We start from the raw sequence: 9,462 nt of genomic DNA, 5'->3' as shown, positions 1-9,462 counted from the left end.
AAAAAAAAAAAAAAAAAAGAAACCCTCTCAGACTAAAACATCATGGGGAGGAAAAGAACTCCTTTGCCTTTCCCTCCACGTTTTGTTTCTTTTAAGAAGCTATAATTAATGTTTCTCCATATATTCCTGGGAAGCAGAAATTTAGAACAGATACATAATTTAAAGGAGAGAAAATATCTCACCCATGGCCCCAGCACTTAAAGGCACCTGACATGCACATCAATGTGTCTCCAAATCAAAATGTATATGCTATCCCGTGTGCTAGCTATCCCCTCTCCCACGCCTGAGCATCTGAACATCATCCTGCATCCGAGCTGTGGGAGGCAGTTGCGTGCCCCCAGATGCAAATCTCATGGGTACCCAGCTCTTCCCTATTCCATAGTGTCTTCCTACCAAGGTCACCTTCAGGCATTTTGTGTTCACATACCTGTGTTGCATGATCAAGTACATGTGTGAGCTCTCTTCTAGTATTCAACCTCACTTGGAAATGAGAATCAACCAAGGGAGTACTCTGACCTTCCTGTGGCCAAGGGTACCATCTCAGCAGCCTTTATTTCACCCACGTGCCCTGGTGTGTCTAAAAAGGTTGAACCCAGCTCCTGGGTATGCACCCTCTTAAGAGAGAACACCGTTAACCTTCATCTCCTCCAGAATCTCCATGCTCCCTCTTAAATCCCAATGGCATATAAAAGGCATCACAGCTCCGGCCTTGGGGAACAGAAGGCTTCCCTGTGTTCTGCATCACCTCGAACTGTTGCCCCTGTACTTATAAGATGTTCAAGAGAACATCGTATAAGAATCCACGCTAGCCATCAGCCCTATTTCCTCTTTGCATAGCTTAGCCACTCTTTGCTGCCCTGTTGCCAGTTTTTATCTCCATCCTGACACCCACTGCCACCTATCTATGTATTCCTTTAAACACACACACACACACACACACACACACATACACACACATACACACACACATACACATACACACACACACACATACACACACACACATACACACACACATACACACACACATACACACACACACATACACACACACACATACACACACACACATACACACACACACACACACACTTGCTTTGTCATGAGACATCAAGGATACCTGGTATGTAAAAGGTTAAAGAAAAATTTGTTGAATGAATAACAAATGTACGTTCTGGGAGACTGTCCTCACTAAATGTGACACTGAAGAACTTCAGTTTTTCAAATAACCCTTTTTTAAATTTTAATGTTATGTATAGGAGCATTTTCCTGCATGGATGTATGTGTATCATGTATATTCAGTGTGCAAAGAGGACAGAAGAAAGCATAAGATCCCCTAGAGCTGGAGTTACAGGTAGTTGTGAGTTGCCATGTAGGTGCTAGGAGCTGAACCCAGGTCCTTTGCAAAACTAGCAAGTGTTCTTAACTTCTGAGTCCTTACTCCAGCCCCACAATGTTTCTTCTAACAGCTAGATTGCAATATATGCTGCATTTGAATGCTGGTGTCCCCCCAAAACTCATTTGCTGGAACCTTCAGCTCCAACAAGATGGTAGTAGGAGACAGGTGTGGCCTTTAGGAGATGACTGAGCCATAATGCAGGAGACCTCATGAATGGGACGTGTGACTTAATTAAAATGATCTCCAAGAGCTTTGCCCTGTGTGCACACAGCAAGAAGCCGACAGTGTGCAGCCCTCACCACAACTCAGGCCTGTTCACACTTGATCTCAGACTCCCTGCTTCTAGAAATGTGAGGCATAGCCTTAAGCCAGCTGATTCTCAGGAAGTCAGCTCTGACCTCTAGCCTCACATACTCGATGCCCAGGCTAGACTTTGGAGAAAAGCTGAGAAGTCATAAGACATCAATCAGCACAGGAAGTTCCTCCATCCTCTTACCCAACCTAACAAACATAGAAGGAAGCCACACCTGGAGAAAGAAATTTCCCAGGACCCCATCTGAAGTTAGCATGGAAGATCAGTGTTATTCTCTATGACAAAACAGTACCTGTCTTCTAGAAATTTCATTAAGGAAATGTAGCTTAATGATCCACAAGAACTCATAGCTGAAAGGAGAGAGAAAAACCTACTGTCCCAAGCTCTTTAGCGAAAGAGCTTTAATGAACAGATAATACATTTTATAGACAAATAGATATTTTCCCCTCTAGGGCACTTGAAAGCAATCTACATATCTTCTCCAATGTCCCTTTTTCCTGTGGATTTTCTTAGCATATAATCTCCAGAAATGATGGGGGGGATGGTGCTCTGCCACTGTTTATGGAATCATGATAAACCCTAGATGATAGGGCTTGGTGTGGAAGAATCTGGTTAGTTCCTAAGCACTGAGAAATTCAACCTGGACAACAGTGGATAGACTCCAGGACTGTCAGGATACTGATGTGGTTTTAAATTGTATTCTAGATGTCAGCAAAATGGCTCCGCCAGTAAAGGCCCATTTTTTAAAAGCTGGATGATCAGAGTTCCATCCGAGGAAGCCATAATATGATAAAACCAAATGTGGTAGCTTCATCTATAATCCCACCCCTGGTGGAAAGCAGAGAGGGGAGAACTCCTGGAAGGCTCTCTGATTAAGAATTCTGGAGTAGGATGCTCAACAAGAGAGACCCCACATCAACAAGGTAGAAGGAGAGAACCAAATTTTAAAAGTTGTCCTTGATCTATACATACAGGTCACATCATACCCCCACCCCTCCATAAATAAAGAATAAATAAATAAATAAATAAATAGTGCTCTATAAATAATCAAACTGCAGTTGAGAGTCTTTACTTCCTGTTTCACGCTGCCTGCACACCCCAGAAATAGCATGGAGTTAGAGGGCAGGGGTGACCCCTGACAATGGCCTTTTATCTACAAGGAATGTTCCAGAAGGGATGGCTGTGACTTCGCATGTGGAGAGTATCCTGGCCCTTTCTTCCTTACCTGGGTTCTGCTGCCTAGTGGAACTTCCGAGCTCTGCACATATTGTAACCAGCCTGTCAGGAGGGAGATGTCAAAGCTCCTTGTAAATGATTCTTGTAGCAGTGCTTTTTAAGGGACTTCCATTGGCATAGAATTGATTCTCGTGGTGATTAGATGCCATGATCAGATGAGCTTTTATGAGCATGAAAGCAATCCTTCTAAAGCAATCCTAATCCCTATCTGTCACCCTGGTTGTGATGAGGAAGTCTTACAGAAGACAGCCATTGTGGGCAGACCCTCTCATGTATGACACAGATCAACCAACACAGAATGCCCAAGATGAGCAAGGCTGTGTAAATCTCCCCTCTCCGATTCTAACCTGGGTGATACTTTTTTCTGTGTACGGAATTGTTTTGGACTGAAGTTATTAAACCACAGTGAGACCAAAAGACAACGCCTCAGTAATTGTCGTGGTGGGCAGAATCTGGGCAATGTGCTTTGTGCTTCCTTCTGACTCATTCAGTCCGAAATGGCAGCCCAAGCATGCCTCTGCAATGTTCCCCCTGCTCCAAAGTGTGACAAGGACTATAATTCAAATTTATAGCAGTGTGTGTGTGTGTGTGTGTGTGTGTGTGTGTGTGAGTAAGTGAGTGAGTGTGTGCACATGTACGTGTGTGTGTGCTTTTCTTTTTCTTAAACCAGTAATGAAGTTGTAACTGCAGCATTTCTTTCATTACCTATTCATTAAAGATACAGACATGAAAACAGTTTCCATGGCAATGGCTTTGTGGATTCTGAGTACATAATAAGAATTTTATTGTTTACACTAAAGCACAGATAACTGACGGGTGCTATTGTCCCCAGTAAAGTCTTATTTAGCCTCCTGAATGCTGGAAGGGGCAAAGAGCACTGCAGCCAGTGCTCAGCGCAGGCCGTGGGCAGGCAGGGGGAGGGAGGGCTGGGGGGGGGGCGGGGAGAGCCTTCACAGTCATCATGGCAGACTCTCTTCAGGATGGAAAGGACATTTCAGCTACGCCTTTGCAGTGCACTTGAACTTAAATATTCTAAGATTCTAAGGAAAACTAAAACAGAGCCTGTTCTGAAGGTCCTGAAATATTTCCATTCAACATTTAACAGGAGTACATTTGATGCTTTTTCTCTGCTTGTGTTATGAGATGAGACTGCTCTGGTTCGGAGCTGTGCTCTTCAACTTACCAGCTCAAGCTTATTACTTGCCAGTGACCTCGCTGTTCTCTTAGTCTCAGCCTTCTTACCTGTGAAACGGGTGCATCTGAACACATGCTACACATGTACAATATACATACATATAAAGTACGTGGAAGGTGTGTACCCTGGGCTGCTCTGAGTATGAAGTTATCCTGCATCACTGTGCATGTGCCTGGCTTCTATAAAGGATGGTATGCTGTTATCAGTAGCTGCTGTCACAAGCTGATAAAGATTCAGGACTTCTGCCACAGACTAATGACCTGAGTTCCATCTTGGGTTCCCACATGGTGGGAGGAGAGAAAAGCTTGTCTTCTGCCCTCCACACGCCCACAATAGCATGCCTGCCCATAACATGTCCATATATGCATACAAAATAAATAAAATGAAATTTAACTTTTTTTCCCTAAGATTTCGGGCTTTGAACTTCAGACTCAACTTAAAGGGTGCCCCTCCCTGTGGCACAGGGTGGGTCCCCTGCTCTTCTCTAGTACCTTCTGCCTAATGGGCTATGGGTTTATTCCCACCGCTCACAATGGCCCTGCTCTCCTATGGAGAACTGAAGGCTGGCACAGAGGAAAAACAACCCTCTGAAAGAACTGTCTGATTTGTGAAATTAAAGTTAATTAAACCCACTACATGAACTCACTTCAAAGAATCAGGGTCTTTATTGTTAATACTGAAGTTGTTTAAGGTTAATCTGGAATAGGATAGCCTGGGGAAACCAAGGCTTTAAGTTGATGTTAAAGAATTGAGGGACTGTGTGTCCTTGGCTGTAAACAAGAGTGGGAAGGATTAGGGGAGGCAGCTTCCACTGACTCCTCAGCCTGTCATCCCAGCAACACCAGGATGAGAGAGAGCATCAGGCACTGAGAACATAGAATGTAAAGTGGCCTTGCACTCAGCTGTTCACTGGCGCTCTATCACATCTTCTCCACACCTCAAACCTCTCACCCTGGTCCTGTCTGGAGTCTGATGTGGTTTGATGGGTAGGCTCCCCGTCTGTGCACTGGCTGTGTGTTTGGCAAGGCTTTCTCACATCCAGTGATGCAAAGTCTGCCCCTGACATTTCAGAGGGAAAAATAAAAAAACAAGAACCACATTGCTTCGCAGCCTGGCAGCTGGGGTGAAGACCAGAGGATACACTGCAGACAGAGAGGTGCCATGTGGGTCTTATTTACAAACTAGATGTTAGTTGGTTCTGACTGACCATGGTACAATCCATTCCCAGCATGCAGAGTAGTCATTTAGCTCACTAAAGTTATTACTCCACAGACTCCTTGAGAGCCATGAATCTTGGTCCCAGCACTTCAGTGAGGGGTGCTCAACCATGGAGGCTCACTCACCAAGGGCTGTGACCAGACAACAAAAATGCCAATTGTCTGTAGTCCTCCAGGACAGTGGTTCTCAACCTTCCTAACACTGGGACCCTTTAATACAGTTCCTCATGTTGTGGTGACCCCCCAACCATAACGTTATTTGTGTTGCTACTTCATAACTGCAATTTTGCTACTGTGGTGAATAGTCATGTAAATATCTAATACGGGACCCCCTTCAAAGGGGTCAGTTTTGAGACCCACTTCTCTGGGACTTGTGGTGGATAGAAGCAAAATGTGCAGGAAGAGAAGGGAGGACAGAGACACAGGAATGAGCCTACTTACCATTACTGACTTGCCATCCTGCCAGAGTGGGTAACTGGAGATATGAGCCATCACCCCACAGGAAGGCAGACAGGAGCTGGGGGTCTGATTCTGAGCTCTATGCAGGAGTACAAGGTGGCAAAGCTAGCCAGAGCAGCCTTGAAGGTCAAGCTTGGAAGACGCACGTGAGCTGTTTGCAAGACTTTAAAAGCCTCAGTCACCAGGACAGCATGACCTGCCCAACAGGACGAAGCAGAGGCCAGAACACAACTGATACGTAGATAGTGCTTTGGTGAGAGTCAGACCCCAGCTGATACGTAGATAGTGCTTTGGTGAGAGTCAGACCCAGCTGATGCATAGATAGTGCTTCAGTGAGAGTCAGACCCAGCTGATGCGTAGATAGTGCTTCGGTGAGAGTCAGACCCCAGCTGATGCGTAGATAGTGCTTCGGTTAGGGTATTTTGGAGGGGAAAGGGTTGTTTTTTTTAGTAAAAAGGTCCAAGGCAGTGTAATGAGGGAAGGATAATCTTGTCAACACAAGATGTTAGAATAATTCAATTTCCATATGAAGCGCAAGAAACCCTCCAAAAGGCGGGCCGCAGACAGGGAGCAGGGAAAACTGTGTCAATTTATCTGAGGCAAGACAGGCATCTAGAATACACTCAGAACTTTTATAACAAGGCAATGAATACACATGACCCAAATTAAAAACAGAAAGATATTCAAGTAGACACTCTACCAAGAAAGTCCTGAACTGAAAAGGTACTTAGCCTTGTGACAATACCAGAGAGATGCAAACGAAGGCTCACTAGGCAGTGTCACTGCAAACCCACTAGAGCGGCTGCAATAAAAAAAGGCTGACCACACCAAATGCCCGTGAGGATTTCAGGGACCTGAAATACACCCTCATATGCTGTCAGTTGAAATATAAAATGATACTCCCTTTCAAAAACATTTTGGCAGCTTCTTTAAAAGTTAAACATAGGCCTACCATATGACTTAGCCATTCCACCCCAGTATTTACCCAAAACAAATGAAAACATATGCTCACACAAAGGCTGTATACACAAATGCTAGTAGAAATTTCATTTGTAACAACCAAAATCTGAGGCTGGGGAGGCATAAAGCCACAAATGTCCCTCTATCAGGTGATTTATGGAGGAGCTATGACATGTTCACACGAGGCAACTATTCAACATGCTTATGGGTGTACTATTGGTACAACATAGATGAGTCTCAAAATAACCATACTGTGGGAAAGAAGAAAAATGGCCAATAGCATACTGGGTGAGTCTGTCTATATATGGTTCTAAGAAATTTGCCCTTGTCCAAAATTACAAAAAGCAAATCAGTCAAAAGATGGGAAATCACCATGAAGGGACAGGAAAAAACATTGAAAGGAGTTGACCAATACGCTAGGGAGTACAGACAGGTGCCTAAAGTCGTTAATAATGTTCTTTAAATGCGTGCAGTTCCTTGAAACCCTTGCCAACATTTGCTGTGGTCAGGCTTTTTTCATTCTAGACAAATGTATTTCTTAGAACTCTTTGTCTGCAACCCAGGAGGCAAGGTATGCAGCCATTTCTCACATACAGTAGCGCCTCCCTTTGGGGTCCCAGGGACCTCTTTCCAACCTCCGGACCTGTGACACCCTCCTCTTCCGAGCTTCTCACTTCCCACGACATGACTACTCCGTCAGTCACAATGCCTGGGAGTCCCTTGGAGTACCACCATCCCCACCATCAGCATCTCCATCACTACTATAACTATCCATGCCTAGAAACTTAAGAGGAAAAGAAGAAAGCCCAGAAGGTCCAAGTCTGGGAAATCTTTACTCCCTCTATCCATGAGCTTCCCACTTCATCCACAGTGGACCCCCTTTGGCTGCCTGCTTGTATTGCACACCTCTGCTACATGCATAGGTGCATGAATACACACAGATATGCACACATGCACATGTGCATACAACACATACATACATACATACATACATACATACATGCATACCTTCCCACGTTCTTTACTTCCTTTGTCTACCTTTGTCCCCCATGTTAAAAGAGAAACAATCAAGGGCCAGGATCTCAGTTCTACTCAGTTTTTCCTTTAGTGCCAACCACGGTGCCTGTACACAGAAAATGGTACAAAAAGAACAAACCTTGAGTGGGCTTTGAGCTCTGACCCTGGAGGACAGGGTGTTTTACTTCCATCCTTCACATTATTACATTCTCAGATGATGTTTGTGCCCCTCCCTTTGACGATCGGACTATTGAGACAAAGGACTCCAAGTAATTGGAATTTTTGAAGGAAGCCATGCAGGGGAAAGGAAAGGAAAGGCTAGGGCCCTGGTGCCAGGCAGATGGAAGCTCATCTCCCAGGAAGAGATTTCACACAGTTCTGACAATGTGTCAGACTGCCTCACAGGAGAGATTGGAGCAAAGACAATGGCAAATGACAAAGACAATGTCCGTGGTGGACAGTCCACACCTTGCATGTCTCTTGCCCTCAATTCAAACCCCAGCCTTAGTCCAGGATTGGGAGGATGGATTGGACATCTCTGCACCTCTGTATTTGGTCCTCTCCTCAGTATGACCACACTGGAAAAACCTCCTTTTCTGTTTTCATTCTTCCTTATGTCTTTAACTGGTACACTGAGGACAGGGAACCCAGTCTGGTTCATTCATTAAGGCTTCTAGAGCCCAGGCAATGACACTCAAACTCTGGCAGCAACCTGTGCTATAAATGCTTCCTGGGGGCTGAAGTTTAAACATTCAAGTTAAAGGTGACTGTGAAACATGTTGCTTCTCATCTAAAATACCACAGGGGCCACTTGATAAGGTTGATGGAGCCAAGCTTGGGATCCTTACTGCATCCTCAGCCCATGGCCACTGTGAATACATCTGACCCCTTTAGTCATTGATTGTGTTCTGCAGAAATTGCCTGGTTGTGGGGGAAAGGGTGTGAATGTGAGGATGCCTGCAAGAAGTGCTCCCCAGTACAGCCCATGGTGAAAGGGGAGGACACAGTCCATGGTTAAAGGGGAGGACCAGCATCCAGCTGAAGTGCTATGGGCCAGGCCACAGGATTCAGGACCTGGGACAGCCCTCAGTCTTGTCCTGAGTGGGCATAATGTCTTTGTCCCCTTCACTTCCAAGCCAAACTTTGGATGAGTTCTGCCTGTAGAGAAGGGTATGAACTTGGGATATGCAGTTCCCCTCCTCCCTAGAAGTGCACATGACGATCCAGGCACTGAAGAGAAGAACATGCAGTCCTGAAACGGCCTCAAACTTGGCCCCGAGACACCACCCACGTGTTTCCAAGACTCTGCTTGAGTCTGTAAGGCTTCCATCTCAGAGTCCTTGAACGAGTGCTCCTGGCCAGCTGAAAGACTAACAGTCCTCTTCGAAGCCATATGAAGCTCTTGCCTGAGAAAGCCTGTCATCTCTTCCTGCCTCATCTGAATGCTGGATCTCCACCCAGCCTCCTTCCCAGGGTGACTCTTCTCGGTCAGGCACTGGGCTGTCTGCACATCCTCTGGCCATCCATCGTGGTCATAGCAACGAGGAAAGCGGCAACCAGCATGATGGAGAAGTGCATTTTAATATCACCATTCAGCAGCATTAACAATAAGCAATCACTGACTATTATCTTACAGTTCAAGGAGGACTCCCACGCCTCTTAGCTC

Source organism: Mastomys coucha, unplaced genomic scaffold, assembly GCF_008632895.1.
Source record: "Mastomys coucha isolate ucsf_1 unplaced genomic scaffold, UCSF_Mcou_1 pScaffold21, whole genome shotgun sequence".
Taxonomy (NCBI): domain Eukaryota; kingdom Metazoa; phylum Chordata; class Mammalia; order Rodentia; family Muridae; genus Mastomys; species Mastomys coucha.
Note: the sequence above shows the minus strand (reverse complement) of the source record.